Raw genomic sequence first — 25,683 nt, 5'->3', positions numbered from 1 at the left:
TCCTATACTCCTATTTCGGAAAACGTCACTAAAATCACATGATCTTGCCTGTGTTATTTTACAATTCAGATTATTTGATTAGATGTTGTCAATGTAATTTTGATTGGTACCTACAGGTAAAGTAAAAACATCGTTCGTTATAACGAAATTCAGAAAAAATTTCGATATATACACAAATTCCTAGTTCTGCAGCAAATAAAGGTAGGTACTCAATATGCCAAAATCATCAGCCTGGCCGCCGACATGGTTTCAAACATAGAATTAAAAAGACAACTAGAAGCGATTTCCATATAAATTCGAATAGAAACAAATGAACCACTGGTACCTTTTGGTTTTAGATCATTTTGCACGGGGTCTGTCTCTTTTTCACTTGTCTGAAATTATATATCGCTATCCCAAGGCACTTCTTATGTTTTCTTTTATTCTATGGTATCAATTAAAACCGTGTTGTCATTTTCTAGTTAGAAATATTTTTTAAACTGGAGTTTTACGTTTTATTGATTCACAACGCTTTTTTTTCAGAAAATTATTATTCAAACAAGAAACGGACTATTATTTATGTGTCCATAAAAGCCAATGAAGTCAAATATACAATCTTCGACTTAATAATGTCTTGGTAACATAAATCAGCCTTTTTCTATTATACCACCGACCTCAGAAGCGTTTAGTAATCTGGCATATAATAATGGAAACAGGTAAAATATTTTAAATATTATTATATCCCCTTTGGGAAAGTTATTCAATTTTAATTATTTTCCAAACCCAATTCTCCGAATTGGATTCGAAAATGGGATTATCAATGTAATGGGTTTTTGTTTGTATAGATTTGCCTAATGAATCGTCTGCCTAGTAATCAATGGGTTTTTTGGTGTTCGTTGAATTTATGGCGAAGTTTTATTAAACACGTTAGTAAACACTTCAAATTAAATACCAAAGGTGAAGTAGTTGGAAATTCTAGATGTTGGTAGATGCTAAAAAAATTTAAATTCTTTAGCTACACAGTGAAAATAAGATTGTTTAAGATAGGCTTCTACTAAGTAAACCTACCCTTTAATTATACAACAAAAAATACAGAAAGTTTATTTCTCCAATCCTTGAACAAGAAATTTCTGATAGAAATAGGTAATGAAATTTGAGGACGCCAAAACTCACCATCCAATTTTTTTTACTGCTTCATACAAAGTAAATATTGTTGCGGCTTCATACAAATTGCGCAAGTAAATTTTATTTGATTAATTTGTATTATATCACAATTTATTCTTTAAAAAAATATATAGTATACTTGCGGCACGTTCCAGAGTGGAAAAAACTCGCAGTATCGCCCTTGAAATGGCTTTAGTCATGTTTGGTGAACAGATTTAAATAGCCAGGTACTCCCTCACATCTTCCTTTTCCCCATCTCTTTTCCATCCCACTACCTTCTGCCTCACAACACACCCCAAATGGGGATGCCATAGACCCACTGCTCCAGACGGTTAGGAGCAGTTGGGACTCTTGCGCGGTATTCACATAAAAAAAGAAAATAACGATAATTATACCATATGTCTCTACGCTGCATTGTTTTCCATTATTAAAAAAAACTCCAAAATTTATTTATTGTTTTTGTGTTTAATTCGTAGAACTACTTTTTTAAAAATTTAATTAAAATCAAATTTAATAATATAATTATTAAGTTCTGCAAGTATTTTTATATATTGTTACAGCTGTTTCGGCTTTCAAGGCCATTTTCAAACTGTTATCCTTTGAAGTTGTGAAACTGTGGTCCATTATTTATACAAATTCTTTGCGTAATGAGTGTTACTAGTAATTTTATTAATTTTTGTTCCTTGTAGACTAGTTTTTATTTATACGTGTGAACCACCACGTTTCGCAGGGCCGGCCCTATGCAGTCGCAATTAACAAATCATCCGAATATTATATTGACATAAGTGATCAACTAGGCGTCTACTAGTTTTGAGAAGGAGCGCCAAAGTTTTACTTGATGTTTCCTAGATACAGCATAATTAGATTAAATTTGTGTAGCAGTCTGTTTTCTGATATTTCATCTCAAATACGCTGCTCAATAGTGTTTAATTTTCGTCCCCCAAAAAGCGCTGAGCCTCCGCGAGTACCTGTCTATAAGAGGTAGCCATGACTACGATTTGAGTGGGGTCAAACACCCGAAGCTCGAAGCTCGAAGGTGCATCACAATCCAACACGGCCACGCCTCGGTATTCTCGGAACGACATAGTACGGGATGCTTATCACATGTAAAGTCAGTCACTCCATGACATTAATATCAATCTTGATTTTTGAACGCGGGACTATCGACTATATACTCACCTTTTTTCTCGTTTTAAATTCCCCAAAATATTCTTGAAATTAATGTAATATTTATAAGCTATGATCATGTTTAGTATTTCCAAGAGTTTTTTTTGCGAAAATTAACTCAAGGGCGTCTTGTGAAGAACTAGGTACACCATCTGGAAAATAAATCAAACATATTTAATTTTAAAGGTTAGTAATTAGTTAATTAGTTTGACGTAATACTTATTTTTGCTCGTTTTTCGCTTTCAATTACAGATATAGATAGGTATATACACATGTGAGTCCAAAGGTAACACTTTTCTAATAGAAATAGAAACGGTCTTAGGGTATCTACGAATAACCCAACATTGAATAAAAAGAACATAAGAAATGCAGTGTGGGCTTGTTTTGTGATCCAAAAGTCTGACCATTCTTTGCTTAAATTTCACATGTAGAAGTGTGTTTCATCTGTGGTAGTGACATAAGATATCAGGCAAGTATAAGAGGGACAGAGAGCGTGACAAATGTTTGTTCTGTATTGTTCTATGCCCGACAATATCAGAATTCTAACCACTTCCATCGTAAAATGTAAAATATTATGGTTTCTGCAATAACGGAGCACATATTTTCGGGGTGTTGAACCCGTGATTCTTGGATGCGAAGCCAACGCTTCGTACCACTGGACCACAAACGGGTCGATTATTAAATTAATTAACTCTCTAAATGGTAAACCATGTCGCTTTCCGCGTTTGTTTGTTTTTGTGCTTATTTCTTCTAAACTACGCAACAGATTTTGATAGGGTTTTCTCTATCATTTAGAGAATTTCTTCCGGAAGGTTTATATATATATATATATATAAAACATGCTTATTATATTTACAAAAAATAGAGAAAAGTCGATGTTATGTAATCAAATTAAAAAAATATATTTTCGGGTGTTTATATTGCTAACGCTGGCTAAACCTTGTGAGATTCATCAAAATAATGTAGGGCGGAATTGTATATCGTAAGGCCTACAAAAAAGTCCACTACTGTATTTGTCTATCTTCTAAGGATTAATCCCAACAACGCCAGGTTCACGTCAGTTAGTTACAGAATATCAAAATTCTAAATTCAAAAAAATATTTACTGTACAAAAATACAAAGTACAAAGGGTATAGCTTATAGTTTACATCCTATTTCTTACAGCTAACCCAACAAATACACATTATATTATATAATCCAACATTTACATGCTAACAAATGTATGCAAATAAAAAAAAATAAAAACAGAGGTATTTAATTTATGTAAGGTATTCGTTTAAGGTGTAGTGACATTTGTTTTTTTATGGACAATTTACCCCACAAATTGGACCAAACAACCCAACTAATCAGATCTTGTTATTTCGTCTACTTCTAAATATATTTATTTTTAAATTATACGAATGTTGGTCTTCGATCAGGAGTAATTTGACAAAATCCGTCATCTACAGTCAGTTAGCGATATTTGCGAGCACGGTCTACAAATAATAAGAAATATTATAATAATTATATTAAGTAGACAAATTTTAGCACGGCCTCCATAGTATCAGATAAGCTTCGGTTAACTGTCAATACACACATCTTTTTACGCAAAATTAATAACAAATGCAGTTGAATTAACGAAGCTCTTAGAAAGAATTCCTATACGCGGCGAGTTGAATGCATTCGGGCCGTTAAAGCTACATTGGTTCGGGCTTGCAGAAATTAAATTTGTACACATATTAAACTAACCATCACGTAGTTTTACTGCAGGGGTAGGCAGAGAGGATGGACCACCACACAACTCGATCTTGGCAAACAAGTTATGAAAAAACACCTCATTAACTAATTAATTCCCTGTTTAAAAGTAAATGCGGACTGCCTATACATATTTAGATAAGTATTTTAATTTATTTTAACATTTCCAAAATATTAATATTTTTTACGTAACTTTATGACTTTTTCGTTTCAAAATGTCAATTCATATATAATACCTCCAGTGTTGTCAGCTTATATCGACTTCTTGTTTATTGCGTTACCAATTTCGGTCTGGATATCAACAGAGCGGCCGTGCTCGGGAAATCGGGACAAAATCATCGCTTGTATCACGCCTGTGCTAGACCCCCCGGTCAATGGAGAGAATTCATAAGTAAGTACCCACAAGATAATGAATATTACATCTGATACTCAGATTGATTTATTTGACCAAGCAGATTAATTAAAATTTCACGATTCAACGTTTTTTATAAAAGTGTAAATCGGAGAGGACACGGTGTAGTGATTGCCTGAAATTATGATCTGTCACACTGAAAAATGAAAAGTGAATTTCTTCATTATTTTATTATCTGTGGTAGCGGTTATTATGCGGAAAATCAATGTTCATTCAGGGCAGGAACCAACCAAAAGTTCCATGTCAAACAGGCGGCAGGCTCGCCCAATTGCAAATCTGTCACGTACACTTTAATTCAGTTTTGTTTATTTGGTTTCACGATAACGCATCAAAATGAAAATTCAACACTCAACATTAAAACCGATGAAAAAAACTAACACCTAACCTTACCAACATAACCTGTTTATTCTAGTTTTTGTTTTATAACTTTTGATGACTTTATATCAGTTTTTAAATGTGTGTTGAAACGGGTAGTTTCACAGAATTCGAATAATTCATCAAAGTTTTGTGAAACCACTGGCTAATAATGATATAATAAAAGAACTTGTATAGAACCTCCACAGAACTTGTAATACAACTTTGAAATTTGATGAATTATTCAAATTCTGTGAAACAACCCGTCCTAAATATTGAACCTTCCTCCTCAGGGAATAGACTAAATGAACACAGCTAATGGCACTAACACTTAACAAGTCAAATCACAGATGGGACCGAGATTTATTTTGTATATTAACTGATGTAAATTTAAAAATATAGTGTCACCCAATTTCAGAGAAATACTCATATTTCCGGGTATGTATGCGTGATTGCCGCCAAAAGTTGATAGAATTCATTGTCATCGACAACGAGTCTATCAGCCGAGTTTCAACTCACTCGGATATCGGGATGTGGGTTAATTTACACTTTTAAGAAACCATTTAATTCAGAAAATAAAATCGAAATTCAAATAGAACTAAATGTATTCCTTCCCTAATTGTACGTTAATTAAATTGACTAATCTAAGCTTCCTAGGCTACGATGGAAATAACCAATGACTAGAGAAAATATCCTAAGATAATACTTGTTATTATTGATTCAATAATAATAATAAGATAATACTTTACTCAATTGAAATAACCAATACAACTGAAAATAATAATATTGTCTTAGGAATTCTATACTAAAAAAACTGTCCAAATTTAAAGACCTCAGAGCCCAAGTTCGTGAGATTTTGTTACCTAGTACAGACAAATTTACTGCTGTGTAGTTAGGATTATAAGCTATATTTTAGTCGAAATATTGGTATTGGAATTCTAAGGATGTGCTTTAACTGAAGCCTTATGAAGTCATTGAACATCTGCAATTTTAAGGGATAAAGGGTTACATTCTTTGTAACCAATGAAGCGAAATAATTATTTTGGTTTAACATAATGTACTCTCATAAAATACTAGGGGCATTAATCAGGTTTCTACACATATTGGCTTATTGAAAATCACAGTTATACCAAATACACATAATCAACAGTTTCAGTTAATGTTTGATTACATATAAAGTTATTTACAAAAATACGTGGTAGATGAAACAAAAAAAAAATCCGTTTTAATTCAGAACCATAAAGTAACATATTTGTATTACTTATGACTTTTTATATCCCCAAATGACGTGGTCTTGTCAAATTTAACCATCTTATTATGTATACCCGGAATTTCCCATGTTTAAAAAAAATATTTAACAAGTTCCATGTTGTTTTTCGTTGTTTAGAAAGAAAAATAAGTATTTGAAGTGCAGTTTAAACAATTTTAGTGTACACGTCCGAAACACGTGAACTTCTCAATAAAGGTTTTCCTGGTGAGGTGTTCGAAAAACATTATAACATATTCCTACCCAACATCTTTACGTTACACCCCACAATCTGAATTCCATGAAATATGTTTGTGTTATCATTGCATTTAACTGTAAGCTGTATACAAATAAATAATTAATTATATGGGTGCACCGGGACAGGAGTGCTCCTGGTTCGGTTGGTAAAATCATATCGTTACCCTGTGTACATAGAATAATGAATATTGCTAATTTATTAATATTCCCATCAAATCATTGGTAATTCCAGTTAAAAATTACATCAGGCCTTATGAATGATTTCCTGATTTCCTGATAAACGTTTAGTAAATTACGAATATATTATTGTGATGCCAGAACATATGTTCATGAAAATCCGAATATTTTTGCATAACAACGAAAATTCTTTGTATCGTCATGATAAAAAAAAAATAAGGCAAATCGATAAAACATTTTTAAATTGATATTTTATTTGGTTATCGTGAGGGCGAAAATCTGTTTCTATCCAGTGTGTTTGTTTTATTTACCATGATGGCAAAAATCTGTTTCTATCCAATGTGTTTGTTTTATTTACCATGACTGCGAAAATCTATTTCTATCCAATGTGTTTTGTATTATTTATCGTGAGGGCGAAAATCTGTTTCTATCCAGTGTGTTTGTTTTATTTACCATGATGGCAAAAATCTATTTCTATCCAGTGTGTTTGTTTTATTTACCATGATGTCGAAAATCTGTTTCTATCCAATGTGTTTGTTTTATTTACCATGACGGCGAAAATCTATTTCTATCCAGTGTGTTTTGTATTATTTATCGTGAGGGCGAAAATCTGTTTCTATCCAGTGTGTTTGTTTTATTTACCATGATGGCAAAAATCTATTTCTATCCAATGTGTTTGTTTTATTTACCATGACAGCGAAAATCTATTTCTATCCAGTGTGTTTTGTATTATTTATCGTGAGGGCGAAAATCTGTTTCTATCCAGTGTGTTTTGTATTATTTACCATGATGTCGAAAATCTCTTTCTATCCAATGTGTTTGTTTTATTTACCATGACGGCGAAAATCTATTTCTATCCAGTGTGTTTTGTATTATTTATCGTGAGGGCGAAAATCTGTTTCTATCCAGTGTGTTTGTTTTATTTACCATGATGGCAAAAATCTATTTCTATACAGTGTGTTTGTTTTATTTACCATGATGGCGAAAATTTGTTTCTATCCAGTTTGTTTGTTTTATTTACCATGACGGCGAAAGTCTATTTCTATCCAGTGTGTTTAATATTATTTATTGTGAGGGCGAAAATCTGTTCCTATCCAGTGTGTTTGTTTTATTTACCATGATAGCAAACATCTATTTATATCCAGTGTGTTTGTTTTATTAACCATGATGGCGAAAATCTATTTCTATCCAGTGTGTTTTGTTTTATTTATCGTGAGGGCCAAAATTTATTTCTATCCAGTATGCTGGCCTGACCCTGGTAGTAAGTGCAGTATAACAAGTAACAGGTGTATGTGGTTGCAGTGCGGGGTTAAATATCAAAGCCTCAGGATGCATATTTAGTTACATTGCATCATGTGATAGGTATTTGTTGCATCCTGTAATTGTAGTCGCTGCTCCATGTTGCACAAACAGAGACTTCAAGCACCCAACACCCAACAGGTAAGTATTGTAATAAGTAATTAGTAGCGATATGAAATTTTTAATTCACGAACTCTACTAAGGTACTTCAAAAACGTTTAACTATATGAAAAAATGTCAAAAACGTATTACGGAGGTACCCACTTAAAAACCCACAATAAAACTTCCAAATTACCATAGAAGAAGAAATTAATTGCACAATATAAATTAATGTAGGTACGCAAGTATTGTTGTTATTAATTAAACGGATTCATATGACTTGATAGATTTCCAGAACTAGCTAATCACTCAGTCGTGAATCTTTTCTGGTTTACTATCACGTTGTTTCTTTAAATTAATGTTTTACGTAGTAAAGTATGAAAAAAATACGTTCTAATTGATATTAATATAAATTACATAAATCTTTCCGATAAATTTGTGTATGCGTGATAAATAATTGTTCGTTCTCAGAAGGCTGTGGTGGAATTTTAATTAAACATAAAAAATGACAACAGGAACCGCAATGAATCACCAATTCACCTTATTCATTAATTTCATTCATGGATTCACCTTATTCATAAATTTATCCATAAAATTGGTCTATATCCGAAAGTTTTGATCATTTTTACTATATTATTTCGGTTGAAAAACATTCGTTATGGCGTCGTTCTTACCATAGTTAGTTGTGCTTAAGTCAGCACAGTTGCCTTCCAAACAATGAATGAATTAATTAATTAGTTACATTTAATCGGTGTTCGATTCTTGGCAGCGGCAATTTAAAAAAAAAAAAAATATATTTTTATTGCTAAAAACTTATTTGACAAATATATGCATACCTTTATTTTTCTCGGGTTGCAGTAGTTCCAAAGAAAAATATAAAATTTTAAATAAATAAACAAAAAAATTAGAGTAAAACATGGACATAATCCAATTCCTCATTTATATATGTATAATTTATTTTAGGAAAATCGACAGTTTACAATGTTTTCGGTTTATACATTTGAAGTTTACAGTGTGGCAGGTTTACACATATGCAATTTACTAATCTGAGACACCAATTATAGATTTTCTCATTATACTTATAAATTATTTGATTTTTATTTTATTTGGTTTTATGCCCAGCCGGGCTTTTACATGGATTTTAAAAACCGAATACACCTAAGGAGTTTTCGAAAATTATACATAAAAGTTTAAAGCATGATATAACTGTAAACCGATAAACTAACTATAATGCAATGTTAGTAAAACGTGTAACAGTAACATAAAATAATATAGAAACTGGAACAATACTACATATAAGACAAAAAACTAAAACTATATTACCAAATCTACTCCAATTTGTAGGATTTAACATGCTGGTAGAGATTACAATTTATTCTATAAATGGAGTCAATAAATATATCAATAGTACCTACGCCCAAACTTGTTGCCAAGATCATGCATCCTATTGGTTAGTGAGTGTGTTGCATATTGGAAATAACGTTTCGCGCCAATTGCGGTTGCTTCGCTCTTTTCCCGTTAAAGTTAAGTTCAGGTTCAGCTCAGCAGTTCGGCTCGAGTGTGTATACGCACCCTTATGTTGCTAATGCAAAGTGTCAGGATGTAAAGTGCGCTAAATTTGGGGGGTTATTCTACATGAAAGTATACATAAAAAAGATACGTTACTTGTTTTCGAAATTCTGATGTTTTAAAGTTGTTTTTAAGTTAAAAAATTGAATTCTTTGTATGGGAAAGTAAATACGTGGAAAAATATTTTTGTATTGGTAAATAAACATTGGAATTTCGAAATAAGTTAACTATCTGTTTTATTTCTACCATCATGTAGAATCACCTTCCGAAGCTAGCGCTCTTTACCCCCCGGACACCATGTATATGTACACTTGTACACGGCTAAAACATAAAAGTTTTAGCTCCTGGAAAATGTTGATATCTGGCGGTGTTGGGACTATTATTTACATCCTCTGTATCTACCACGGTTATTGAATATATTAATATGTATAAGCACGTATTTGTGTACATAGACGAGTACTTACGCTATTTTTACGCCAACGTTATAATTTAATTCGCATTGTTAAGGTCCTATTTTTAATTCGGATAATCGCTTTGTTAACTTTTGCTAAATTAGCATCGACACAATATGCCATTTATACCCGCCGTGAATATGTTTATTATTTGCTTTGTTATTCAAGAATTATACAATGTGTGTTGGTAGGTAAGTACCGAGAGATTGTTAAGAGAGAACTACGTCTCGCTAGTAGGATCTCTAAGGGCGGATCTCCGGAAATTGTTCTTCCTTTTTTCAGATTCAAAGTTTTTTAAGTGACTCCCCAAAAGAGTCCCTTGAGGAACTCTCTGTATAGCTGTATCGGCTTGGCTACTTTGTGAGGAGAATGTGGAAGCGGTTGTATGAAGGGCTTTTTTGATCCGGACACGATGAGAAACTATTTAAAAATGCTATAATTTTTTCTGAACGCTTTCATTATTAATTAAACATTGTATTTTCAGATGTGAAGTAAATTATAAAATTAAAAAAATGCTTATGCTATTATCATTTTTTCAGTAGGTACCTACCACATAATAATGAATTTAAGCCGCTTCTTACAGTACATAGTTATCTTCGAAGAAATTGATCGAGGTTGGATTCTCGGCTATGGATTTTTTTTTTTAAACACAAATTTTAATTTTAAATTTGTACATTTTTTTAAAATAGGTTTTTTTAAATTTTATATCCTGTGATTTTTCACGAGTTTACGCTAGTTACCATGTAAAGGTTACGTGAATGCATACAAAAAATAATGCACATAAAAGTAGGTACCCACCTAAATTACATGAAAACAAACATTTACTAATAAAAATTAACGCAAACGCAAACGTGTGAAATGTTGAATAGTTAGTGAATATATTGGTAAATATTGTGTTTTGCGGTACATGTCCGGTAAAAGATTTTTTAACAGCAGTCAGGGCGATGTTGTTATGATTTTCACGTTGTTATTTTCCTCTAACTGTTCTGTTTTGATGAAGTCTTTTTTTAGTATAAAGTTAACATTGTTCATGCTTTCAGAGAACAATAGGCGTGTACCCAAAGAGTCGCACGCGGTTCGCGAGCCGCGATTTACTATCGCTGTTATGTATAAAATTAATAATTAATCACACACTTTAGTATAGGTATAAAATAATAAGTAAGATCACCCACATTACAAGTTACAAGTTATAAGCAGAGGCGGTTGGTGACTGAAAATGTACCTAGTATTTAATATAGTTGTAGCAAATTAATTAATTCATTCAATCCACTAAGTAACATTTGTAAAAAATTGCGTTAATTATATTGCTACGCATTTCATCACGCAAATCTCTTGAAACCGTCGAGAACCAGTGTGTGAATGTTACTGCGCTAACATTGTAAATTAGTATTCTTAAACAAATTCCTTCCAGACCACGGAGTAAAGAAGTTTCAGATGCATTGGATTACGCATGACCAAAGTAGTGAAAAATTGAGTTGCCGTCAAAACGCTTCGCGCATGCGTCGATAGTGCACGAGGTGAGTTATATGTCTGCACTGTTCCAACAAGTGACTTGCCGTTACGAGCGTCGCTCATGTCACCGTTTCGATGGACCGAGCTGTCTCGATACCGTCCGATGCTGTCCCCGTGAAGAATCGTTTACATTTCGGTTGTATTTCATTACGGATGACTTATTTGCGCTTGCGCGGAAGTCTTGTATTGTTTCATAGTGCTTTCACACCATCGAAGTATTGAATTCCGTAAGTCTAAACTTAAACTCTTGTACTGGAAGATGATGATTAATTAACTGGCGGGAATGGCTGGAGCGTACTTTCGTATATCGATGACTGGGGCACAGAAGACGTCATTGTAATTGAAGAGTGAACACAATCAGAGCAATGCACAAATGCACATAACAAGGAACCGCCTCTGGTTATAGGATCACCTACAAAAGTAATCTTCAAAGATGCTGAGAGTGTAGTTTAGAGGCGAGAGGCGGGAGATTCAATGTGTCTATAACGACAGTTACAAATTACCATAAATACATTACATAAGTGCCATAATAGGCTATGTAAATTCATGGAACTATATAGGTATTGCTATATTACAGGGTATTGCAAGGATCATGATTTATGATGAATGATGTTTTAGTTGCCAATGTGAGGGCAAAATTATGCATCTTCGTATTTGGCAGATAGGTGCTAAACATGATGTGGATGGACAAGCAGTGGATATAAATTAATCATGTTCTAAATTATATTTATACCATTAAATCCATTTCAATGAGAATAATTAATATTAAATTTTAATAAATAAGTATTATTTTACATGCCACAGAGTTTCAGATCCATTTCAACAAAGTAACCGATCAATATGCGGAAAATTAATAGCAACATACATTGTGTTAGTTCCTCTTTTTGTCGCGTGCACAGACAAGTAGATAGCAGTGGCTTCACCCTAGTTTGAGCATATTTTAAAACCATTAACCCATTGATCAATAATTATTGCACCTTATAAAAAAAAACAATATAACCTCCTGTCATTTCATCATTCAAATTTTTTGTCAGTCAATCAGAGCGAAAAGTAGTTAATAAAACAAAACCGCGTTTCATGACGCGAGAGTTCAAAGTTTTGCCTTTTACGGTTGGGAGTAATACACCGAAATAGGATTCCTGGCTTTTACATATTTGGAGCTTTTAGTTTTTGGCAACCCTGTTCAGAAATTCATATGTCATGCAAACACAGTGTGATTGGGAAATAAGTTTTCTCTCAGATTATAGTCTCCTCAAAGATCTGTCAGACTATTGTATGCAAATCTGCCGAACGAGGGCGAACACACATAAATCTGCTCTTCTAGTCACCGAGATTTTTCGAAATCGATATGAATACTGATTATTGGGAAACCGGTTTGAGTTGTCGCTCGATATGTTTATTATGTAATAGTTATGAAATTATGATAAACAAGCGCAAACCCGTGAAAAACACGGGATACTGTATTTGTAGAAATGATAATTATTTTTACTTTTGTTCGTCCATCTACCCTTCATTTTCCTAATCATTAAAGCGTCCTTTTCTTAATCTTATTAAAACAATTTAAAATAAGGTACTAAGGCACAATATTCATCACAGGAACTTTTTCATGTTCATTTGCTAATTGTTTAAAAATTTTCGAAGAACACCAACACTTCTAAAATAGTCAAAACATTTTTAGAAATATATTAAATTTTCAAACTGCACGGATTATAAAAGTTTAGTTATGTTTCATGGTCCATGGTCATTGATCATCAATACGTTTGAAATGTACCTAGTTAATTTCTTAGGGATTTCAAAGATGTTATTGCTAAATTCTAGCAAATACCCTATAATATTAATTATACGTCCAACTCCAGTGAAATAGTGGCAAATTCAACAACTCATATTGACTTTTATATTCCTTTCAATGGCGGCAAACTGAATTTATTTAGTATTTGCTGGAGGTGTTATGAGCTATCTAATTTGTATTTTGACAAATATTGATAAAAAATATACATACAAATGTCCCATAAAGTAGATTCTGTCTGTGCAGTTTACGGATTAAATAATTAAAACCGATAAAAAACATTCCCATGTCATTTTCAAGGGTTCCATGATAACTCAACACAGTGACAATTCAACACACTTTTAAAATGCAATATAAAGTCATTAGAAACAATGATTTTTTTTTTAACCTAAGCTAACCTAACCTAATCTAACATAACCTTCATAATCTAGTTAAAAAAGTTTTTGTTGACTTTATAAAACTTTTTAAAAATGTGATTAATTATCATTGAGATGATTTATCCGGTTACCGTTTTCAAGATGCCAAAAAAAACATTGCTAATTAAGTTGGTGAAATATTATAAGAGTTCATTAAATCCTAGCAAATAAAATGTTTTTCTTTTCAAAACACTTTTTTGTAAATTTTGAATGCGATAAATATATTTATATATTATATTAATACATAATATTAATGTATATTATATGTTATGTATTCATTTAATTAAATATTATATTTAAGTATTTTATTACCAAAACCATCATAGAGTTAATTGCCACTTTAATATTTTTATGTAATATCAAAAAAGCAGTAAGGTCGAATGTAGGTAACCTAATTTTTTGTTTTAGATTTCTATAATTTGTTTTAATTTAAATAATTATACAAATCTAATAATATCTAAGATTATAGTTCACATAAAATCTATTAAAATGACCGAAAGAAAACCAATGCGCACAATTCATAATCTGCACGTTGACATCAGAATGTATGGAAAATGACAGAAGTTGGAGGAGTTATTAATATTATAGGTTATTATATTCTGAATGACTAATATTTTATCAGGAAATTGGCATCACTTTTTAACTGGATCATTGTTCTCCATGTAGGTACATTTGTGGCGTTACATTTTATGACAGTTCGAGGTTGTCAAAACCACAAAGAAAGAAATTTTATAATGTATGGTAATACTTTATTTTTTCAAATACTAGAAATTAAAACACACGCGAAATTATCAGTTCTCTGCTTATTTAACTACCGCCAATCATTACCATCGGGGCCCCAAACACAAGTGTGTTGTGTAGCCCGGGGCGCTCGGGCTCGAGAGGAAGTGCTCGTGATATTACTATTATTATTATTTAATATATCTTCCATAAAATATCAGCAATATGAACGATGATGTGTGGACACTGATCGTGATTTCATGCTTTGAGGAGAATTACAAGGCGATACTGTGAGATAAGCGGATGCTCCTGAATAACTGGAGCATAGATAATTAATAAGGTGATTTAGTAAATGTGCTACATATATATTACTGCTCGAATAATCTTTTATTTAATGTTTATTATAGGGTGACCGGGTATATCATCAAAATGACAATTCAACACACCTACAAAAAGTGGTGTAAAGTCATGAAAAATTATGAAACAAAAACAAGGTTCAATAGGTTAGATATGTAACTATTAAACCTAGTTTTGTTTCATCACGTTTAATGACTCTGTTTTACTTTTTAAAGGTGTGTTGATTGCATTTTGGTGAGATATCAAGGAACCTTATTATAGAGAGAGTTCCAGCACTTCCACCCTAAGCTATTTTCAATATAGTTTCTGATGTTAACAGACCCCGTTAGTAACAGACCTATTTCTTTATATAATGAGTGTGTTCTACAAGTATTTCAAGAAAACCTACTCTAAGGAGCTAGCAACATTGATCCCCATATGCTGATGCGCGCATCTCGACGGACACAAGCGGAACACTCGTTCACAGTTGATGTTGGCTTCCCGAGATCGGGTCATTTCTTCGACACGATTTTGTCCAAGTATTCGGAACGAGCTACCGAAATCTGTATTCTTCTTCTTGTTATGTTATTATAAAAGACCCACATTAATAATTAATAAGCTCCTGCCTTAACCCGCCTCACAGTCTGACAAACCGGGTGGCGACGGAGTTCTCCTGTCGTTGAACTGTACAGACAGATTTTTTAGTCTTATTTACTCATCAGTCGTTAAAAAAAATAATGTATTACAGCTTTATTTGGGAAATAACATTTTAATTTGAATAATTTTTTTAATCAGTCATGTTGAACAAGCATGTCGATCGACACAATTTCATGAGTGTTTTCTTGTAAACTTGTAAACTTTTCATAAACTTGCCTCATTGTCAGTCACAAACACAGACATAGGAATTAATAGACGAGAAGATAAAGGCGAGGGGTAAAATCAACTGTGGAAGAACGAAGGGAGTAAGGCTGACTGTGATTCGTCAATAAATCAATCTGACAGTAAATAGGCATCTCGCATTATAATATCACCATTTACTTCTTAAAAGTAAAATCTGCCTTTGAATGAATAGACATTTTTACATGGGAGCGCAAATTACTCGCCACGTTATGAACTAATTTGCGAAGTCCAAATTCGGCAAAGTAAGGCAGCTTCTATGTTCAGAGTCGTAGTTAGTTTCAGAGTATTTAGTTAAGACACTTTTACAAATATCTCATAATTTACTTACCCCAGTAAACAACGATGAGCACACTTGAGAATCGCTACATTGTGATGTGATAGTATATGTTTCTAAAACTGATCCACATAATACGGTGTGAATAAGCTTAAAATAAAGTAAAATAATGCTTACTTATGGAATGTAATACGACAATTGGGTTTATTCTCTTTTTCACATCTATTTTTACAAGTTTTCATATCACAAGTCAACATTTTGCCGCGTTATTTCGTAAAATGAACCGATGATGCCTCGACCATAGTTCGCACAAGAATGATGACGTCACGTATTCAAATTTCACTTGAGGCCATATGCGAGCCCAGCCGGCTCAATGGAACCGGTATGGGGAGTGGGGATAATACGCTTTTAATCACTTAGGGCAGGTCTACTAATATTCATATGTCTATGGTCACAAATGTATTTTTTTTCAAAATAAATGTTAAATTTAACATTTAAAATACATAATATGTATTTTCGCAGTTTTATTTTATTTACTTCGTAAATGAACAACCTAATAAATTTTTAAAATAATAATTACGTCTGTAAGGCGTTTGGTTGCATTCCGAACCCAAATCCCCCCCACTCAAACACGTATAAGATTGCAATTCAAATGTTATTTTAAAATTTCCGAAAAATAGTTATTGTAAGAAAATCAAAAATTATGTTTAAATCTGACCAATTAGGTAGACTGTACCTGCTCCCAGTTGAGGTAATAATAATATTATGTACCGTCGAGTCAAGTGATAGCTTCCGGGTGGCGACTGCTGCAAACCCAAGGCAGTCAAGGCCAATACTTGGATGCGCCGCGCAAAAAGATAAGAAAATCTTTTTTAATTAATGACACCTAACCAAAAAAGAACTATGAAATGTATTAGACCAAATTTTGTCAATGTAATGGAAATGTTCTTTATTGAAATACAGGAACTCCCTTTTTCTCGAAATGCGCTTCGTGTGAAAGAGGAAGGTATTTTTATGCAGCTGTTAGTTTCATCTTGTCTATATACTGGAAGTGTAACTTCTTACTCGTTGGTATGATGTTTCGTACTTGTATTGACTTGGTGTAAATATAATCTTTTCACCTAGCGCGGTGAGATACTGGAGAAGTTGAACATGAAAGCGAAAATTAAAATATTATTTTAATCAGTTTTAAACCACCTCTATCATTGCCTTTAATTATAATAATAATAAATATTTTATCGTCTTCCTTTTTATGTAACAATTAGAGAAAATGGAATCTTCACTAGGATCTCCCGTGCTGAGAATTTCATTTACGTATTATTAAAATTTAGTAGTTATAAACATATTTTAATGTAGTTTTTTTTCTGAAATAATTGTAAATATAAAACATGGTGTTTTTAGTGCAGTTGAGTGATTTCGGTTTCATTCTGTCTTGGTGTAGATATATTTTTTATTTATGATCTCCTGTGTTATGTATCCAGGTTTTTATTTGAGATTTAAATCTTATAATGCTGTTGTGAGTTTTGAATGAGAGTGGAATTTCGCTGTAGAGTTTAGTACCACAGAATAGGAAAATATTTCTTATATAAAAACATATAGTTTTATACTAAATATTAATAAAATTGAGAATTAATGAAAAAGCCAAGCATGGACACTAATTATTTAAAAGTCTTCCGTAAATAGGTTTTTTCCAGTAGGAAGTGAACTAGTTAAATCCTTGAGATCATAGTTAAGTCAAATGGTTGAAAAGGATCCATTTTTTACTTCCTGGTTTATTTATATTTAAAACAGGCAGTAGTTTAGAATGTGCTAGAATAACTTGAACAAGGTAGCAGAAGTCGGGGACTCCCGAGGAAGTCATGGCATTATCAGTTGAATCAGATACTTGAGTCGGGCCATATCAAGAGTCAGAATAATAGAAGAGTATGTGTGATATGATGTTTGAATGTGAATAATAATAATAATAATAATACCTGGATGACTTTTATAGCGCCGTTTTTGTGCAAAAACACCTCAAGGGCGCTGCACAAACCTATAATACATTTCTACAGTGTTATTACTTAACTATTTATGAAGAAAATATACAGTACAATACTTACCTGGTAGGTCACTTGAGATTAACACTTAATTAACATTATCTAATTGTTTATTGGCGAAATTTAGATGCAGGATTTAGGACTTAATTGAAAAATTGAATATAACTGGACTTTCTCTTAGGATTGGTATATTTAATTTAAGGGTACGACAGCTTAAATAAAGCATAAAGCAAAAAAATAAAGCAAGGAGTGTGTGCCAAGACCGAGTTGTTTTTCGGTCCGTCATCTCTGCCTACCCCTTCGGGGAAACGGCGTGATGGTTATTTAGTTGAAAAAGAAGAAATTTTATAAATAACTCACAAACATATTATCATCAATTAAATTTTGAAAATAAAACAAAAATTTATTAAGTCGCTGTATTTTTATTTTGTCTCTGCGCGGTAAATATATTCAAATATTTGTGTTGAGTCATATGTCATGTGTCATGTTAAGAGTAGGTATAAAAGAAGAACTCCACCAATCTCTTCTTCCCCCCCTCCTTCCCCTCCCCCTACTTTCATCCACACAACAAATTTGGGATGCCATAGTCTCACTGTCTTCTGACGATTGGGAGAAGTTGGGTACTCTTGTGTGATATTCACATAAAAAAACATATTTCATTTCAACTAACATGACTGTTTATAGAAAAAAAACATTTATTTTATTTCAGTTTTATAAAATTAAAAAATAATTACAATTTTATTACATTAAAATTAAAATAAGTTTTAAAGTTTATTATTTTTACACGGTATTTTTGCAGAGTTGACGTAGGTAGGTATCCATTATATTATTAAAATAAAACGAATTTAAATGTACTGCCTAGTTATTGCATATGCTTTGGGTTTTTTTTTCTAAATTCCACTGTACAATTATTATTAGGTGGGTGAAGAAAAAAGAAAATTGATGGTACCCGCAAAATCGTTAAAATAATATTAAGGTGGATATTCTTCAGATTTTTTTAGGACGCTACAGAATTATTGCCATTTCTAATGATGTCAATATGAAATGATATTTTGTTCAGATAGAACCGTAGATCCAATTGAAAAAACCATTCAAGGTTAAGGTAACACTTCAGATTATTTTTATACTCCCGTTCTCTTGCTATATTCTCGTGGCTTGTCCTATTTCAGCATTCGCTCGCCATACATTCCCATTTGTATTGTATGGTAAGCGATATGCTGATTAAGGCAAAGCCATGAAGCGTTTAGCCTTATCTATCAGCCCCATTGTCATTTCTCCACGAAAATGAAAAATTATTACTTTAGTAACCAACTCTAAGAGGAGAGGATTGACTGCCACCCGACTCCAATTTGGCTAACGCTCCTTGCCTCATTAAAATTCATAAATTCTCTTCTGTGCCATGCCTTGGACTCTTATCATGATTCGATAAAAGTATTTGAATAACTAGATTGCCCATATATTTCCGGGACGTTTTTGAGATTTTCGCCCATTATCTTCAATGGCATAACTGGCTTTACCCAAATATGAAGTCTTAACTGAACATCATACATTTCACGTTATTCTGTTTTACTATTGATTGTTGACATGTCTCGATTCAAATGTTTGATACTCTACCGCACAGACTTCTTCAACAAAATAAATATACATCTTTATAGCTCGCAGACCGGTCAAAAGGTTATTCGAGCTCGTCCTCTCGCATTCAAACAACCGCCAAAAGCAGAGATTAAAGCGGAGACGCGAGATGCTGTGGTGTTTGTTCTCGGCACCCGGAAGGGATCCGGGACCGCTCAGTCATTAAGCCGGACCATCGGCGCGCTGGACCAAAACTGCCGGCAACGCAGCCTCCCAAACCGGTAGTGATGGTGCCGAAAAATAGAGGAACACAAACGAGTTTCTTCCTCAACGCTTAAATTATTCTATGCACACATGTGAGCCGCTTAACCTTCTGTGTGCCGAGATTTATGACTGGAGTGTGGCAGAAATGCCAGTCTTTATGAATACCTTTACCTTCAACTTGATCTCTTATTCCGTTGCCTTTTCACATCGGAGGTACGCTATCATCAGGGAAATAAACACCTGTAGACTTCTGCTAGGATATGAATTATTCCTCTTATGTTGATAGTGGTACATTGCCAAGAATTACACGAAGAATTGATATGTTATATCTATCTCTACTATTTATCACGCCACACTAAAAATACTCACCAAGGAGCTGCGATGAACCATCAAACTCTTTCTCGTCCAGTACAGTGTGGAAATCCTATATTAGAAACTATCCTTGTTTACTTACTATTTATGTAAATTACTTTATTATTTATAATCGTCAACTTATTTACTTAATCAATTTATTGTAATTATTTACTCAATAAATATTTTTTTATCATTATTACCTTTTTTACTATATTACTATCTCCGTAAATGGGGTGCGTAGGTATTATTATTTTCTTTTTATTATTGTGCTTAATAAATTTTTATAATTTGCTTAAATTTATTTATTTTACTTATTTACTTATTTTTACTTGCCTATTAGTATTTAGCTGTTTTATTTTGGTTTGTATTGAGGTGATGAAGGGTTGTAATCCGTTCATCTGTGACGGTCGTCCCTACAATCTCGCGTATAAAAGGGGAACCTCGCTCCATTGGTCAGCGGTCACGGCGCTTGAACACTGTACTTCTTGGACGGTGAATACTAGACACCTCACATAAGGAAAATAATGCACCTCTTTCCGCTTCTGCCTCCCGCTGCTGTAGGGTTGGTAAACTGTGTGATTCCATGATTTATAATTTATAATTAAACCAATGTGATTTGCGTCGCCGTGTGGCAAGCACAAACCGGACATCTATTTGAAACCGAAGGCAGCGTTAATTACGCGAATCAAAAAACACGACTCACAACTACGTTCGTTTGGCATAATATTGAAAAAAATGTCAACATAAAAAGTCCAAATAAACAGGACGATATCACATTTGAAAATGGCCGCCATCTAGAACCGGAAACGGAACATACAAATAAATTATTAACAGAAAAACGAAATGCAAAAAACGATCGAGTAAAAAAAGGACTTCGCTCCGCTCAGTCAATTGATAATTGATTGAATTTATTTGAATATCTAGCCCAATTTAGTGAACCAAAGAAATATTAATCAATTTAAAAAACTAGGTGCCTCCTAAACCTCAGACTAAATGTTCTTATTGGACTAATTAACTAACCGTCACGCCGTTTCCTCCGCAAGCAGAGATGACAGAACGCCAAACAAATCGGTCTTGGCAGAAACTCCTTGCCTCATTCACATTCATACATTGTCTTATACATATCCTTTTATTTTAACTATTTTCATGGCCGAACTTATTAGCATCATAATATAAGCCCTATATTATAAGAAAATTGCACCTCATCAAGAAATTCATGAAACAGTGTTCATCATGAATCAACACTTATTAGAACACTGATGGTGTCAACTAGACTTTGATAATATTATTTTTCTTCTTGTTTCGTCAGATTTTTGTCTAACGAATCGACTGAAAAATTTTGTAAATGTTATTTTGTACCTACTACTTATTTTTAACTATCTTATTAATAAATCAAGTTCATACATTTTTATTTATTTTTCAAATCCTAATTGCTGGTACGTATGATTTTTTTTACATTACCTTCACACAGGAGGAAAATAATTTCCCTCATAGCCCATGTCAGCTGCGTGCGGATGATGTGAGAAGAGGGTGTTTTCAGGGAAAGGAAAGAGGGGAAGTTCTGGGAAGGAAAAACGGAACGAGGGGTGGGTAGGAATCTAGGGATTAGTATGTCCAGGAGTGACTGACGAATGAATATATGCCTCCAACTGCGGTGCAAGGCGATGAGTCGAGAGACCAGTTGGATAAGTCAAAAGGTCTCACCAAACCAGCCTCTACCGATCTGGCACCATGCAGCTGATGGGCAGGCGCATCCTGAACACACCTCACGTGATGAACCCGGGTGTATATTTTTCTGGGTTATGGACTTTACTGGAAACACTTAAGCGTATTTTAACTTTTTTGTTCTGAATCACAAAACATGCTTTTTATAATATCAACGTTGACAATAACAATTTATTGATAACGGGCCCGACCCTTGTACAGATAAACACTGTTTACTGTAATAAATTTTTGAAAGAAAGAACACTTTTTTACTGGGAACATAACATGAACCCTTTATAGATTAAAAATAATAATCCATTGACACTATATTGACAGATTCGGACATACACAATGAAAAAGAAGCAACTGCTTATCGACATTTTAGAGCTCTAGAATGTTAGTGCAGATTCACACCATTTCTAATAATCAACTATTCAAACAATCCATAGATGGTTACTGTATCCAGAATTATTAAAAACTAATCATTTACGAAATTAAACACCGGGTACCCCTGTTAAATCACCAATCGTAGCAAACCACTCGGGGTGAACTATGGCAGGGGAGTTGATTATCCAATTAATGGTTCCCGGGGCGGCGGTACCCATACCCACCTCACAAATTGTAAGCATACTATGTTACATATAACCCGAGAAACTTTTTTTTTCATAATAATAAAACAGCGGTAAAATAAAGAATTTTTCGAAGCCCGCCCCTATGCTGCAATTCCTGTTTCCCTTTCTCTTTGTCGAGTTCTCGCTTCGCCCACCTGTGGATTTCTTTGTCCCGGAGTTTCCGATTGTTGAAAAAAGGCGAAGAGTCGTTGTCCGTCCTTCAGTTCATCGGTTCAAGAGGGGGAACTGGATAAATAATACTCGCTGTGACAGAAAGCAGAATACTACTTGGAATGATAACGGAAATATTTATTTTAATCAGAAATAAATTCGCCTGATAAGTTAGGTTAACCGGAAAATTTTCGTGTTGACTATATTTATTTACAGCAACAAAAAAATGTATAACTCTGCATTTTTTAAAACAGCATTATATATTTTCAATTCGACATAAGCAGAAACAGTACGTACAGATTATGTGCGTTTTACTATCGTTTTTTCAAAGTACATTTTAAAACTAAACCCTTCCACACACTTTTCCACAAATGATCATCTAGTCAATCGACATTATGCGAGTGCATTATATAAGCATAATAAATACAAAACCATACAATAACAACACGTCAACTCACCAGAGATCAAATGGGAAAATAATTCACCGACTCCAGATATTTTCATATCAGAGGGTTCGGCTCGGTAGGACTCCTAACTGGACCTATAAATCCTACTGTTCCCTCAACATAAAAAATATGTATTATTATGGTTTTTATATTTTGTTACAATTTTATAGTGTTTTATTTTCTTAAGTATTAGTTTTATTATTATGTATATTTACTTACTAATTACTGATTACTACTTACATATTCTCAACTAATGGGAAATCAGTATTTTTTCATCAGTCTTAATTGGTTAACCGCTGTTACTTTTTTTACACCAGCTCCACATAGGAGGCTCTGAGAAAAAATTATTATTTCGCGGCCTATGTAATCTTTGGGAATGCTGTGTGGAGGGTCTTTTTATGGAAAGGAAGGGGAGGAAGTTCTGGGAAGGAAAATGGTTTGATGGGTGGGTAGAAATCTGGGGGTCAAAGTGATTAGGGGTGACGGACGTATAAATACATCCCACAAAGGCGATGGGTCGAGAGACCAGTTAGAGAGTTCAAAGGGTCTCCGCAAAACAGCCTCTGCCGATCTGGCACGCCACGCAGCTGGTGGGCAGGTGAATCCAGAACTCACCTCACCCGATGAACCCGGGCATCCCTGCTAATTCACCAAACTTAGGGTGACCTGTGGCAAGAGAGTTGGTTATTCAATAAATTGGTCCCTGGGCGGCGGTACGCAAATTTAATTGACTTATAGTTAGTAAAAATAAATTATACTAGCTTATTTTATTTATGTTAAAATAACTATCAAATCGTGATTTAAAATAATTATTATTGAGGTAGATACAGTTTGTTTTAAGCAACAGTTTTTTTTTAAACGTTGCAACAACCGTTTATTACAGGTTACAATTAAATTAGGAAAAGGGATAGCAAATGTTGCTTCAGTGCTGCTTGATCCAATACTTGTGAACTAGATACGCCTGTTTTAAATTCGGAAAAGGGATAGCAAATGTTGCTTCAGTGCCGCTTGATCCAATACTTGGGAACTAGATACGTCTCTTTAAATTGTATCCAAATCCAATGGTCATGAAGTCAATTGATTTAAAGAACATTTTTATTCTAAGACATAATATCCGCTGTTTTTTAATTTCATTACATCAATAGCCAGCTTCTAAGAACTATACTATCTGAGTAATCAATTTCCAACAGACCGACAGACCGACAGAGAAAGCGACAAAATATCCAGAATTCCTAGAAATATGTACCAAACAGTTGAAGTACACAAGATTACTAAACATAATTAGATTTGCCTTTTAACCGATTTGAATGCTCTTAGCTAACGATGCTGAAAAATAGAAAGCACCATTATTTCATTTCCTAATTGACGAAATAACTAGGCATATCACATTAATTTTAAGTACAAACAAGTACTAAGTTAATGCATTATGAAGGTTTATCTGGTTAACTTTTATCTCTAATCCTGCACTTTCTGCTTTCCAGCGTAAACTCACTAAGTTATAATTGTTAAGGTTTATATAATAATTGTTTTAAATGTAAATATATTGAATTCTTAGGTACCTACGATAATAATTTCGATTTTTCGTTAGTGTAACACATTTTCAAATAAAAATTCCAAAAAGGATTTTAAAATACAAAGAAAGACCTACCCATATAATTATATACCTACCAGCAATAGCAACCTGCAAACATATATTTTTTAGTGTTGAGTCATGAACTCTCTTCAGTTTTTGTGGTTGAGATATCTTTATCAATTTTGATACCGGTTCCATGAAACTTAAGTTTCCTCCCTTGTATAATCTTCTCAAATCTTTCCTCAATTGACCCTCCGCATAGCTTTCCCAAATACATATTTGCTCCAAACACTAGAGATTCCTGTGTGGAGTTAAAATGGAAATCAAATAGGAGGAATCTAGTTTTTTCTTGTTAATTTTTATTTATACAATCATTGTGAAAATTCTTTTAAAAAAATGACCCTATTTGGACACAAATTGTAGACAGCTCGTAGAATGCCCGAAGGATAAAATACAGGAGCAAAAATCCATAGATTAAGAGCATGGAGATTAGACATATGTATCATAGGGCATAGAACTTACTAGAATATTGTAAGTATGGAAGATAGAGTGACGGATTATTAAAGTTCATCCGTGCTAACCACTAACCACAGGTCACCGGAAGCTGGGCGAGAAGTTGATTCAATCTGTGAAACGGTATTTAATGATCATCTTCCTCTGGTTACTAGTGTCGTGTCTGTGATTGGTTTGGAACTTATGCCTGTAGCTGTCACCTACCAAATAACGTACCGTCGAATATTATTCAGCTACACATTTTATCAACACCTCAATGTAGAACTGTTCTAATTTGTAAAATTTTCAACGGATTTATTGAATGTTTTCAACCTAACCTAACCTGACCATGGAGCGACTTCACCAAAAAACCGGGCTTTTTAAAATTGACTATTTATATTATATAACCTTACCTAATCTAACTAAGAACATAAATACATTTAACACCTCCTTAAATACTCGCGCCATTGGACAAAAACATTACAGACACTAGGCTAAACAATTCACTTCCAACACAATTTAAAACATACAGAATACAAAAAAAAATATATATTATTCTGGCTGCAATCCTTAAATTTATTGTGTTAAACTAATTTTAATTATAAA

The sequence above is a fragment of the Hesperophylax consimilis genome, chromosome 5, assembly GCF_061612785.1.
Source record: "Hesperophylax consimilis isolate HC1 chromosome 5, BYU_Hcon_1.0, whole genome shotgun sequence".
NCBI lineage: Eukaryota > Metazoa > Arthropoda > Insecta > Trichoptera > Limnephilidae > Hesperophylax > Hesperophylax consimilis.
This window is presented reverse-complemented; position numbering follows the sequence as displayed.